At 42.3% G+C, this 13,983-nt stretch overlaps 1 long non-coding RNA gene across 1 annotated transcript; it reads right to left on the bottom strand.

Moving 5' to 3' along the window:
* Positions 1-3,874: 3,874 nt before the first annotated feature.
* On the bottom strand, positions 3,875-11,419 carry LOC117525723. The gene is made up of 3 exons (XR_004565129.1): positions 11,287-11,419; positions 11,145-11,148; positions 3,875-3,884 (listed from the first exon to the last, which is right to left on the bottom strand). It is a non-coding gene; the product is annotated as an uncharacterized LOC117525723 (long non-coding RNA).
* Positions 11,420-13,983: the final 2,564 nt, after the last annotated feature.

The raw sequence follows: 13,983 nt of genomic DNA on the forward strand, positions 1-13,983 counted from the left end.
CTCAGACAGTGGACTCATCTATGTGCTTGTCCTGTTAGACCTCAGTGCTGCTTTTGATACTGTTGACCAAAAAATTTTATTACAGAGATTAGAGCATGCCATGGGTATTAAAGGCACTGCGCTGCGGTGGTTTGAATCATATTTATCTAATAGATTACAATTTGTTCATGTAAATGGGGAATCTTCTTCACAGACTAAGGTTAATTATGGAGTTCCACAAGGTTCTGTGCTAGGACCAATTTTATTCACTTTTACATGCTTCCCTTAGGCAGTATTATTAGACAGCATTGCTTAAATTTTCACTGTTACGCAGATGATACCCAGCTTTATCTATCCATGAAGCCAGAGGACACACACCAATTAGTTAAACTGCAGGATTGTCTTACAGACATAAAGGCATGGATGACCTCTAATTTCCTGCTTTTAAACTCAAATAAAACTGAAGTCATTGTACTTGGCCCCACAAATCTTAGAAACATGGTGTCTAACCAGATCCTTACTCTGGATGGCATTACCCTGACCTCTAGTAATACTGTGAGAAATCCTGGAGTCATTTTTGATCAGGATATGTCCTTCAATGCGCATATTAAGCAAATATGTAGGACTGCTTTTTTGCATTTGTGCAATATCTCTAAAATTAGAAAGGTCTTGTCTCAGAGTGATGCTGAAAAACTAATTCATTTATTTCCTCTAGGCTGGACTATTGTAATTCATTATCAGTGGTGGGCACACTTCTGATAATCCGATAACATAATTATCAAAGATAATGTTTTCATTATCAGATTATCTTTTTAGATAAATTTAAAAACCATCATCGGACAAATTATCTTCCGATGAATTACCATCCGATAACGTGCTAAACTAAGCTGAACAGTGAAAAACTTTTAAAACTGTTGAGACCTACCTGTTAAAAGTTTCCTAATAAGCATGTTCTATTCTCTGCAAACAGAAACCACTCTATCGTCTGTAAGCAAAGAACTGGCGATCAAAAAAAAAGTCATTTCCTTTAACACCATACTAATATAAGCGCAATCTCACCAAGTCATCCAGAGACATACATGTTTAACTTATGGTTCAAATTTTAACCACTCATTTTAGACAAGTTATTTAAAATTATTGTCATGTCTGAAGTTTATAAAGTGAAAATATCAGATATATGTTTTCGTTTTAAAGTAATGTGCTAATTTTTAAGGTTTTGTGAGCACATGCTGTGCCAGGCAGCAATGCATTATGGGTAGCATAAGGTAATCTCAGACATTCACGACAGGACAGATCTATTTCAGACACTCTGTTCAGGGTCCACAGATAACAGCATTATACTCTAGTGCCTAAAACTCTTGTGAATATATTCTCTGGGTTTATAGACGTTAGTGTATTTGCGTTTGTTAAATTCCACGCATCTTAAATGTAGCAGACATGGATTATCTGGAATTTTATTTTTTCAAGGCCAGGAGTGTTCATGGCAGTATTAAACGTCTTGGTACATAGCTGCTCTCAAAGTGTTGGTATTGTCCATTGTCCAGGCGCTTTTTGTGTGCATATATTTGTTAACTTTGTATTCTAAAACTACGGTTAGAATTAATTCTGACTCCTTATCGGTCCACACGAACGAGGTTGGCGCCCTGTTTTTAGTTTTTGTGGAAGTGATGACAAGAGAATAAGGCTCCTGATTGGATAGAATTTTAATCAGTACCACCACCCAAAGGTTTGGCAGACTAATTACAACACATTTATACGGTTCGATGTGGATGGATTTTTTTTTTAAATGACATAGTGTGGATGACGTTTTTTCCCCAAACTGAAAGGGTAAGATATTTGGTTTTACAAATACCCGACAACGTGTGTACATGGCCTTATGTCTGTGAAAGGCACTATATAAATAAATTGACTTACTTACTTACTTACTAATATTGAGTGCACGTTTTACAACATCATAAAAGTTTTAAAACATGCAATTGCGATGACACTTCCAGGGCTTTGTAAAAATGCCTGTTTTTACAAATAAAAATGGAATATTTACAAAAGCACATTTACCTTTAAAACCAACACACGACACACGTCACATTAACGTGTTGGTTTACATAATGGATTACTGAACCAATCACTGTTTAGCACTTTTACCTAGAATGCTTTGCGGTCTGTGTTTGTTACAAAACCTCAGAATTAGTGCCTTATTCAACATTAAAATATATATGTTATATTTTAACTTTGTACAAATGACAGAATTGACATTAATGGAGTTATTCTATCAGTATTTTCAAAAAACCATAAGTTAGTATGACTTTATTTTTCAAGACCTCTGCCTGAACGGAGTGTTGAAAGCGATAGGGAGCTGGCTTTATGGTTGTGCTTGCTGTGCTCTCTGTGTTGAGAGTGCTGTTGTAAACAAGAGCTTCCAGCAGGAGCAGAATGTTGAAAGAAAAATCATTATGATTAATAAAGAGTTGATTTCGTGGGTGCTCTCAGGATTTGTCTGTGTTACTTCCTGCAGGGAGCAGCATGGTCAAACATTCTTGCTTATTCTTTAGGTCTTTTACCGCTTTTGATGGTTTGAAGTGATCATGTTAAAAATCAATTACAGCTCTTTAGTAACTGCAAATGTCCCATAGACAACACTGGAATTTATCGGTTATTGATTATCTGTAACTTCCGATACATTTTTGGGTGGTTTATCTTTATCAAAGATAACTTTTCAGTTATCTTATTATTTGTTATCAAAGTTAATTTTTTAGTTATCTGTGCCCACCACTGGTTATTATCAGGTTGTCCAAAAAGTTCCCTGAAAAGCCTTCAGTTCATTCACAATGCTGCAGCTAGAGTACTGACGGGGACTAGAAGGAGAGAGCATATTTCACCCATATTGGCCTCTCTTCATTGGCTTCCTGTTAATTCTAGAATAGAATTTAAAATTCTTCTTCTTACTTATAAGGTTTTGAATAATCAGGTCCCATCTTATCTTAGGGACCTCAAAGTACCATATCATACCATATCACCCCAATAGAGCGCTTCGCTTTCAGACTGCAGGGTTACTTGTAGTTCCTAGGGTTTTTAAGAGTAGAATGGGAGGCAGAGCCTTCAGCTTTGAGGCTCCTCTCCTGTGGAACCAGCTCCCAATTCGGATCAGGGAGACAGACACCCTCTCTACTTTTAAGATTAGGCTTAAAACTTTCCTTTTTGCTAAAGCTTATAGTTAGGGCTGTATCAGGTGACCCTGAACCATCCCTTAGTTATGCTGCTATAGACTTAGACTGCTGGGGGGGTTCCCATGATGCACTGAGTGTTTCTTTCTCTTTTTGCTCTGTATGCAGCACTCTGCATTTAATCATTAGTGATTGATCTGTGCTCCCCTCCACAGCATGTCATTTTCCTGGTTCTCTCCCTCAGCCCCAACCAGTCCCAGCAGAAGACTGCCCCTCCCTGAGCCTTCTGCTGGAGGTTTCGTCCTGTTAAAAGGGAGTTGTTCCTTCCCACTGTCGCCAAGTCCTTGCTCACAGGGGGTCGTTTTTACCGTTGGGGTTTTTCCGTAATTATTGTATGACTTTGCCTTACAATATAAAGCGCCTTGGGGCAACTGTTTGTTGTGATTTGGCGCTATATAAATAAAATTGATTTGATTTGATTTGATCCTTTACACAATGATGTTTTTAATGCAGTGCCTGAGGGATCAAAGGTCATGGGCATTCAGTGTTGGTTTTCGGCCTTGCTGCTTATGTGTAGAAAGTTCTCCAGGTTCTTTGAATCTTCTGATTATATTATGGACTGTAGATGATGGAATCCCTAAATTCCTTGCAATGCAACGTTCAGAAACATTGTTCTTAAACTATTGGACAATTTTTTTTTTTTTTCACGCAGTTCACAAAGTGGTGATCCTCACCCCATCTTTTCTTATGAATGGCTGAGCCTTTTGGGTATGCTCCTTTGATATCCAATCATGACACTCACCTGTTTCCATTTAGGTGTTCTGTGAGCATTCATCAACTTTCCCAGTCTTTTGTTGCCCCGTCCCAACTTTTTGAAAAGTGTTGCAGGCATCCATTTCAAAATGAGCAAATATTTGCACAAAAACAACAAAGTCTATTGGTTTGAACTTTAAATACATTCAGTTGAATATAGGTTGAAGAGGATTTTCCAATCACTGTATTCTGTTTTTATTTACATTTTACACAACATCCCAACTTCACTGGAATTGGGGTTGTACTTGCACAGAGGGTGATTTACAAATTTCCCTTAATTTGTACACGTGCTTTGTGATCCACAAACACAAATGTCTGATTTGTAACTTATGTGTTGGTTTTTATAAATAAATGTTTATTTGTATATATATATATATATATTTTTTTTTTTTTTTTTTTGTAAAAAAAAGGCACTTGCAAAAGTGGTAATTCTGTTTGTGAAGTCTGAGTCAGCATTTGTGGTCACCGAACACACGCATTCACCACTTTGCTTAGTTATGCAATATTGAGACATTATCAGCGCAAAACTGCATAAATCCACAAACAAACAGCTTGCGATTCACACAAAGTAACACTGTCATACTTGCAAATGCACAGAGGGCGATTTACAAATATTCCTCAATTTGTACACGTGTTTTGTGATCCACAAACACAAAAGCATTTGCAAAACTGAAAATTCCATGAAGTGTCATTCAGCATTTGTGGATCACCAAAAACACGCATTCACCACTTTGCTCAGTTATGCAATATTGATACATTCTCAGCGCAAAACTGCAGTTGAGATCCACAAATATGTAAGTCGCTATTCACATTTCCATCCAGTAGATGGCAGTGGCTAAATATGTAAGTAGTTGTCAATGTTCCAATCTCAAGTGGTTTGATAAAATGGCACTTTTTTTCTGGCTGTCCCTAGTTGCTTGGAGTCACCACAGCAGATTTGACACTTGTTTCAACTGGATGCCCTTCCAGTTCTACAAGGAGAAACATGCTCAGCGTTCCCAAGTGCTATCCCAACCAACTACAAATCAAGAACTAGTTTGCCGTAAGGCTGAGTTTTTCATTTGTATGACTTGATTAAGTATGATGCTGAATGGCTCAGAATGTTGAATTCAAACTTTTAGATTGACTTTGCAAGTACAAATTTAACACACAGCTCTGCTCTTAATGCTTGTTTCCTTGCAGCTGTAAGCTCCATGTGTTAATCCCTTCAAGCACAGATTCGATCAGTAAGCCTTGGGAATTGGTTTGAGAAGTTGACTATGTCTAGTGTTGTGAAGCTCAGTTATCTAAGGTGCTGGTGGTTTAGTCAGTCTGCATGTCTTCCTTCACATGAAATTGTGTTGGAGTGTTTCAATCTCCTGCTGTCTCCTTAGCCATAGCGTCTATATCCAGTACATGGTGCCCTCTGAGCTACTGCCTAGGGTGTTGCCAGGGGGAGCCACAAAGCAAAAGCAAGAGACAACCTTCCTCCCCCAAACATTTAATTGAGGGTCTCTGGCCAGCCCCAAGGTAACTCCCAGCCATGTGTAGTAAAGCATCCACTGACAGGGCCTCCCCCAGGCCCCACTGTCAACCCCCATCCCATTCTTAAGGTATTGGTGCAGTTATACTCACCATTTTTACCATGGTAATGGTGTAGAAACAGTCATTCAAGGAGGAACAGTAGTTGACGGGGCTATGTGCACTGGATAAGGGAGTTATGGCTGAATCGTTGCAAAGATATTTATTTGAGGGAACTCTAGGGTTACGGTCAATGACACCCCCACACATATGCTGGTCTCTGGCCAGCCCCCAGGTAACACCCCATCCCCTCCCGGCTATAGACAGTAGTGTAACCACCTCTGCAGTTCCTGACAGTGAGCTCCCGAGAGCAATTAAACCACAGGAGCACACCCTCCCCCATCTAGATCCCATACCACCATACATTACCACCTACAGTAGAATGGACTGGGGCCAGGCCTGCATGACCACATGGTCACCCTGAAGTTCCAGGATGGCACAGTGCTGCCTCAAGTTACCAAACAGTATTTGTTCTCAGCCCAGTCTCATGCTTTTTTTTTTTTTTTCGTGCCGGTCACGAAATGAGTCAATGGGTTTTTTTTAAGTCAAAGGGTTTTTTAAGTCACTATTACTAACCCTACTCCTACCCCTAACCTTAACCATAACCTAACCCTACTCCTTCCCCTCACCCTAACCATAACCACCCCGACCCCCCACTTCACTTTTAATTTCGTGCAGCCATCAGAGAATGAATTAGAATGAATTTGTGAATTATAACGAATTTTTTCTGAATACATCGTATTGACTGCTTTTAGGATAAATGGACCATTGCACCCAATATAAAAAAGTGTTTCTGAACAGAGTTACCTACCCTTGCTTTAAAGATTAAGAAAGTTCATATTCATTTGCATTTCTGTCATTGTAGCATGTGCATTGACAGAAATGTCAATAAATATGTAAAAAGTCCTGGAAGTAAGAAAAAAAATGCACCTACCTTTGCCCTGTGTTGGATCTGTTACACAGTATTTCCCACTTACAGCATTGCAAACTAACACCAAACATGTTTACAGCTCAGTGCCAATGCTTGGCAATCTGTGTTGCCAGTCTTTTGACCATGATTTTGTTATTGTGGAAAAGCAGAGCACTCTCCTGCCAGGAGGATGTTACAAAAAAATCATTGAAATAGTTTTAATGCTTTCAAAGTTCTCTTCTGCAGAACTCTGTCCTTTCCAAAATTTAAAGTTTCCCATCCCACTTTCACTTCATCTCTCTCTTCATCCAGTCCTCTATTCCCATGAACTTCAGGGCCTGTACATGACTGATTTCTTCCACTGTTGAGATTCTGTTTCTCTGTAACTGTGACACTATGACTGCCCGCTGTCTGTCTGAGTGAGCTTTATACTGTCCACTAAACATTCTGGAATTGTGTTATATAAATGTTTCCAGACTGATTTGTATTAACAATGCATAAAGCATGCAGTTACAGTTAGAATTTCATTCCATACAAATTCTATACCGTGGCTGTTTTAATAAAAGTGAAATACCACTTTACAGGTACATTTAAACCATATTCTCTTTAAACAACACAGTAATGGGATCACGTAAAGCAGTGGTTTTCAAACTATGAGGCGTGCTCCCCCTGGGGTCAACAGAGTTCTTTGGGTGAGCGGAGGCGCAAAAAAATAACTGTAAACACTGTTAACCAACAAAAGAAGGGGAAAAAGAAAACATTGTTAGCTAACATGCCAGGAGCAAAATGGATACATTTTTAGTGTGTAAATCTACCAGTGAGAAGACAGTTTGGGGCAACCTAAAAAGTAGAGAAAGTAGAGGATGATCTTCATTTTCTCCTCTCCACAGTGCATCCCCTCATCAGCTGTGAGGGTCAAAGACCCAGACTCATTGCTCGCACTAAACAAGAGCTGAAACTATATTTGTATAAAAGTTGAATTAATATTATTTATGTTTAAATGTGTTAGTTATGCCAAAGACATTTAAAAATACACAGAAATCTTTAAATGAAAAAAAGAAAAAAACTGTTTAACCCTCTGGGGTCAACGCCATCGTATACGACGCCTAAGACCAAGCTTTACTAAATTATAAATAACTTTTTAATGATATGAGATAGAAACTTACTTTTTTTGCTGAAAAGTTAACTCCGACATTCGATCCACCGTCGGCCATCTTTGTACTCCTCATAGAAGCTGTGTGATGACATACGCAATGTGAGTGTCCAATCGGAATTGGTTCACCGTCACATGGTTTTCCAAAATTCAATCATAGGGCAGATTCACCTCACGTGAAAAGCCAAAGATCATTTTCAGGAGTGATATGTTACTAGTTGGCCTGTTTGAATAGCACCCTGGGTGCTCCAATGAGTATATACTATTGGGCTCCAAATGCACCCTGCGCCATTACGCACAACGATCAGTGAAAGAAGATGGAGTAGATGGAGAGCCTCTGATCTCACGTAATCCAAATCTCACGTGCTTAAACAAAGTGTGTAACTATCAGGATTGCTCCAATAGTTTGCATGTGATTGTTACTGGATAACTCTGCTGCTTTTACCATGAAGACAAAAACCACATAGACCATTTTGTATATATTGTTCAAAATGTGCATTTGGTTATATTATTTGAACCTTTCTGTTGTAGAGTCTTTCACACAAGACCTCAAATTACCTTCATAAAGTGTCAAAACAGTTGTTTATTATAGTTTGCTGTGTGTTTTGAATAAATGTGTGTGGAAAATTATTTGTCGATGCGGCCGCTCGTAGCTGTGGTCGCAAGGTCTCTGGTGCCTGTCGCGGTGACATTCCTCGAACACGGTGGTGGACACCAGAAGCAAGGGATGCCGTCAAGCTGAAGAAGGAGTCCTACTTATCTTTGTTGGTAGGTGGGACCCCGGAGGCAGCTGACAGGTACCGGCAAGCCAAGCGTGCCGCAGCCCGTGCGGTCGCAGAGGCAAAAACTCGGGTCTGGGAGGAGTTCGGGGAGGCCATGGAGGAGGACTATCGGTCGGCCTCGAAGAGATTCTGGCAAACTGTCCGACACCTCAGGAGGCAGAAGCAGCTCTCCACCAGCACTGTTTACAGTGCGTGTGGGGAGCTGTTGACCCTGAATGGGGCTGTTGTCGGGCGGTGGAAGGAGTTCTTCGAGGATCTCCTCAATCCCATTGTCACGTCTTCTGAGGAGGAAGCAGAGACTGGGGACTCAAAGGCGGACTCGTCCATTACCCTGGCCGAAGTCAATGAGGTGGTTAGAAAGCTCCTCGGTGGCAAGGTTCCTGGGGTGGATGAAATCCATCCTGAGTACCTTAAGTATCTGGATGTTGCGGGACTGTCTTGGCTGACACACCTCTGCAACATTGCGTGGCGATCGGGGACAGTGCCTCTGGATTGGCAGACCAGGGTGGTGGATCCTCTGTTTAAGAAGGGGGACTGGAGGGTGTGTTCCAACTATAGGGGGATCACACCCCTCAGCCTCCCCGGTAAGATCTATTCCAGAGTATTGGAGAGGAGAATTCGACCGATGGTCGAACCTCGGATTCAGGAGGAGCAGTGTGATTTTTGTCCAGGTCGCGGCACACTGGACCAGCTCTACACGCTCCATCGGGTGCTCGAGGGTTCATGGGAGTTCGCCCAACCAGTCCACATGTGTTCTGTGGATCTGGAGAAGGTGTTCAACCGTGTCCCTCGGGGCACCCTGTGGGGGGTGCTCTGGGAGTACGGGGTCCGGGGGTCCTTTGCTAAGGGCTATCCGGTCCCTGTACGACCACAGCAGGAGCTTGGTTCGCATTGCCGGCAGTAAGTCAAACCTGTTTCCAGTGCACGTTGGCCTCCGCCAGGGCTGCCCTTTGTCACCAGTTCTGTTCATTATTTTTATGGACAGAATTTCTAGGCGCACCCAGGGTGTAGAGGGGGTCTGGTTTGGGAACCAAAGAATCTCGTCTCTACTGTTTGCGGACGATGTGGTTCTGTTGGCTTCATCAAATCAGGACCTTCAGCGTGCACTGGGGCGGTTTGCAGCTGAGTGTGAAGCGTCCGGGATGAAAATCAGCACCTCCAAATCCGAGGCCATGGTTCTCAACCGGAAAAAGGTGCTTTGCCCTCTTCAGGTCAGCGGAGTGTCCTTGCCTCAAGTGGAGGAGTTTAAGTATCTCGGGGTCTTGTTCGCGAGTGAGGGATGGATGGAGCATGAGATCGATAGACGGATCAGTGCAACATCTGTAGTGATGCGATTGCTGTATCGGACCGTCGTGTTGAAGAGAGAGCTGAGTAGGGGGGCAAAGCTCTCGATTTACCGATCGATCTACGTTCCGATCCTCACCTGTGGTCATGAGATTTGGCTCATGACCGACAGAACGAGATCGCGAGTATAGGCGGCCGAGATGAGTTTCCTCCGCAGGGTGGCTGGGCGCTCCCTTAGAGATAGGGTGAGGAGCTCGGTCACTCAGGAGGAGCTTGGAGTCGAGCCACTGCTCCTCCTCCATGTCGAAAGGAGTCAGTTGAGGCAGCTTGGGCATCTTTTCCGGATGCCCCCTGGACGCCTCGCTGGAGAGGTGTTCCGGGCCCGTCCCATTGGGAGGAGGCCCCGGGGAAGACCCAGGACATGCTGGAGGGACTACATCTCTCGGCTGGCTTGGGAATGCCTTGGGGTTCCCCCGGAGGAGGTGGGGGAGGTGTGTGTGGATCGGGAGGTCTGGGCGGCTTTGCTTGAGCTGCTGCCCCCCGTGACCCGATAAAGCAGAAGAAAATGAATGGATGGATGGATGGAAAATTATTTCCGCTTTACTTTTTACTTCCTTATTACACTTATAAAACACAACAAAAGCATATATATTATGAAAGCACAGGTTGTCCTGAAAAAAGAGACATAAAACTTGATTGTGAGATGCAGGGAGAGCTGTTAACAGCAATAACAGATAGCAGTCTGCTGTCTGGTGTTGTTCCTCTGTTTTGTAAAGAGGCAGTTATTGAACCCCTTCTGAAAAAAACCTAGCCTTGATTCTGCAAATGCCTGCAATTTTAGGCCAATTTCTAAACTGCCTTTTTTGGCTAAAATTTTAGAGAAATGTGTTGTTATGCAGCTGCAGTTTTTCTTGGAAGCACATGGTATTTTTTATATTTTTCAGTCAGGTTATAAAGCCCATCATAGTACAGAGTCAGCGCTTTTAGAGGTTTTTAATTATTTGTTTTTAATGACTGATTCTGGTGATTCTGCTGCCATTTTAGTCCTTTTAGACTTGTCAGCTTTGTTTGACACAGTCGACCACACAACTCTTTGAAATCGTTTGGAAAAGTGTGTGGGGGTTAGGCGGACCGCCCTGGAGTGGTTCAGGTCTTATCTCAGTGGGAGGAGCTGCTCTGTCAAATTGAGGGATTTCACCTCTTCCTCTGCATCTCTAAATTGTGGAGTACCGCAGGGGTCAATCCTAGCGCCTGTTCTTTTTTCCCTCTACCTCCTTCCACTGAGTCAAATCTTTAAAAATCATGGCTTACAGTATCATTTTTACACAGATGACTGCCAGATTTACCTGACACTCAAAAAACTTGCTTCTACCCCGTTGGCGCCTCTTTTGAATTGACTTTTTAAGTCTAAATGAAAACAAAACAGAGGTCACTTTATTTGGAAATATTGACCCCCTCTTGGACTTGGGCCTTCTGAAACAGTACGTGAAACAGTCTGTCACCAACCTCGGCGTCATTATTGACAAAGATTTTAAATTTGACAAGCAGGTTAACGCCGTTGTCAAATCTGGATTTTATCATTTGTGTCTTTTATCTAAAGTTAAACCTTTTTTATCTTTTAATGTTTTCGAACAAGTCATGCACGCTTTTGTCTCCTCTCGTTTAAACTACTGTAATGCACTTTTTATCTGCATCAGCCAAAATGCACTTTCTCGCTTACAGTTGGTCCAAAATTCTGCTGTGTGTCTCTTAACTGGTAGCAGAAAGTGAGAGCACATCACTCCGGTTTTGGCATCTCTGCACTAGCTTCCAGTTCATTTTAGAGTTGATTATAAGATTTTATTGTTTGTTTTTAAAGCTTTGAATGGACTGGCCCCGACGTACATTTCGGACCTCATCCGAATTTATCAGCCTCCCTGTGATTTGCAGTCCGAGGGCCAGCTCCAGCTTGTGGTGCCTGTGACGAGATGTAAAACTAGGGCCGAACAGCCCCCACTGTAGAGTGTTTTAAGTCTCGTCTAAAGACCCATTTTTATGCTTTGGCTTTTAACACCGTGTGAGTGTGTGGTCCTCTGTGTGTTTTTTCTTTTCTTTTCTTTTTTTTTTTTTGTACAGCACTTTAGAAACTATGTTTGTGAAATGTGCTATATAAATAAAGGGTATGGTATTTATGCCAGGCGAGTGAACTGTCCAAAAAATTACCCTCAGACCCCAGAGGATTAAAATATGACAAAAGGTAAAAATAGAAGTATAGAAAATTCTTTTTTAAAAACATGTTTGAAAAGGCTGTAAAATGTGTAAATGCGTAGACAATTCCTAAAAATCATAAATAGATTTAAAATGTGTTTAACACATGTAAAAGAATAAAAAGAAACACATGAAGATGTTGAAATTGTGGGGGGAGCAGCTATTCATTTGTTCTGAGGGGGAGCTCACTCTTCCACACTTTGAAAACCCCTGATGTAAACTAATCTAATGTATCAGGTTGTTATCCCCTCATCAAATGTAGTAGATTTTCGTGATGTATCACAATCTAATGGATCATGCCCATATGGAAATGAAATAGAAAAAAAACTTACAAGAAGTTACATCAGTTCCAGTAATAAACTTTATATTTGACATGTGTTGTGCTTATATGCCTCAGTTTGATATTACACATATCTACTAAGGATTCTGTATGTGGAATTACTGTCATATATTGTTCTTTTAAGTTCCCAATCTATATAAGTCAAAAATTTACTAAGGATCTTATATCTGGTTTGACTGTCGCATGCACTACTTACAAGTTCCAGATAGAACAGATACAAACTTTATCAAATTTATGTATATGGCCAAGTGGTTAATGCGCTTGGTTTCAGTTCAGAAGGTTCCGGGTTCAAATCCCACCCCTGCCACATTTCTCCATGTAATGTGGAGTTGCATCAGGAAGGGCATCCGGCATAAAACTTGTGCCAATTCAACATGCACATCCACCTTGGATTTGCTGTGGCGATCCCAAGTGCAAACAAGGGAGCAGCCGAAGGGACTTACTATGTATATCTTTTCCATATGAGTGAACTGCCGTGAGACTGGGCTGTTTTGTGGACCCATTGTGGGGTCCACAAAACAGCGTGGACAGTCCGCAGGCTCCTTGATGTTCGCCAGAGGGGTCGGGGTTATCAGTATCTGGTGGATTGGGAGGGGTACGGACCCGAAGAGCGCTCCTGGGTGAAGAGGAGTTTCATCCTGGATCCGGCCCTCCTGGCCGATGTCTACCTGCGGCATCCCGACAAGCCTGGTCGGGCGCCAGGAGGCGCCCGTTGAGAGGGGTGGTCCTGTTGTGTGAGCCGCCCGAAGAGGAGGTACTGCTGGCCTAACACCAGAGGGCGCCCTGCCTGTCGTCGGGTTTCAGGCACCAGAGGGCGCAGTCGCCACAGGAGTCCGCCAGGTGCTCGGAGCTGACAGCTGTCACCCATCTTCATTCATCACATCACATCCATAAAAGCCTGGGAGAGACATCATAACTCTACCGAGTTATCAGCTTACCCGTCAGGTAAACTTGCTCAGCCGTTTTGTGCCGTACCCACACATTTTTGCAGCAGAGCTTTTTGAAGTCGTAAACCTTTCGTACACTTGCAGCTTGTAGCCGAGTTTGTGGAAGTTGTAGGAGTTGGCGTCTCCACTCCTCACCTCTGACTAGATAAGTGTTACATAAGGCACTGCACGTACTCTGAGTTCCTGTGTTTGGAGGTGGAGGTTTTTCCCTCAGAAAGGAACTGTACTATTTTTGCTGACTGTTTGCTGGGTGTACACACACCCACCTCTAACCTGTCTGTTCTTCCTGCCAGCAGTATCAGATCCGACAGCTGGAAGCGGTGGCCACCTGGGGACTTAGGACTTGGCGGCTCCGGTGGATTCCGGGTCTCCGTTGGCGGTGGAACTGTTATTTATTCTGACTTCCTATTGGCCGTTCATTTACGCCCCCTGTCGTGGGTCCGTGTAATTTCACTTCCCCAACACCAATGAAGATGGGACTTTGTGAAAAATGTAAATAAAAACAGAATACAATGATTTGCAAATCCTCTTCAACCTGTATTCAATTCAATACACCACAAAGACAAGATATTTAATTTTCAAACCAATAAGCTTTATTGTTTTTTGTGCAAATATTTGCTAATTTTGAAATGGATGCCTGCAACACTCAAAAAAGCTGGGACAGTGGTATCTTTACCCTATGTTACATCACCTTTCCTTCAAACAACACTCAATAAGCATATGGGAACTGAGGACACTAATTGTTGAAGCTTTGTAGGTGGAATTATTTCCCATTCTTGCTTGATGTACGACTTCAGTTGTTCAACA

Source organism: Thalassophryne amazonica, chromosome 15 (assembly GCF_902500255.1).
Source record: "Thalassophryne amazonica chromosome 15, fThaAma1.1, whole genome shotgun sequence".
Classification (NCBI taxonomy): Eukaryota; Metazoa; Chordata; class Actinopteri; order Batrachoidiformes; family Batrachoididae; genus Thalassophryne; species Thalassophryne amazonica.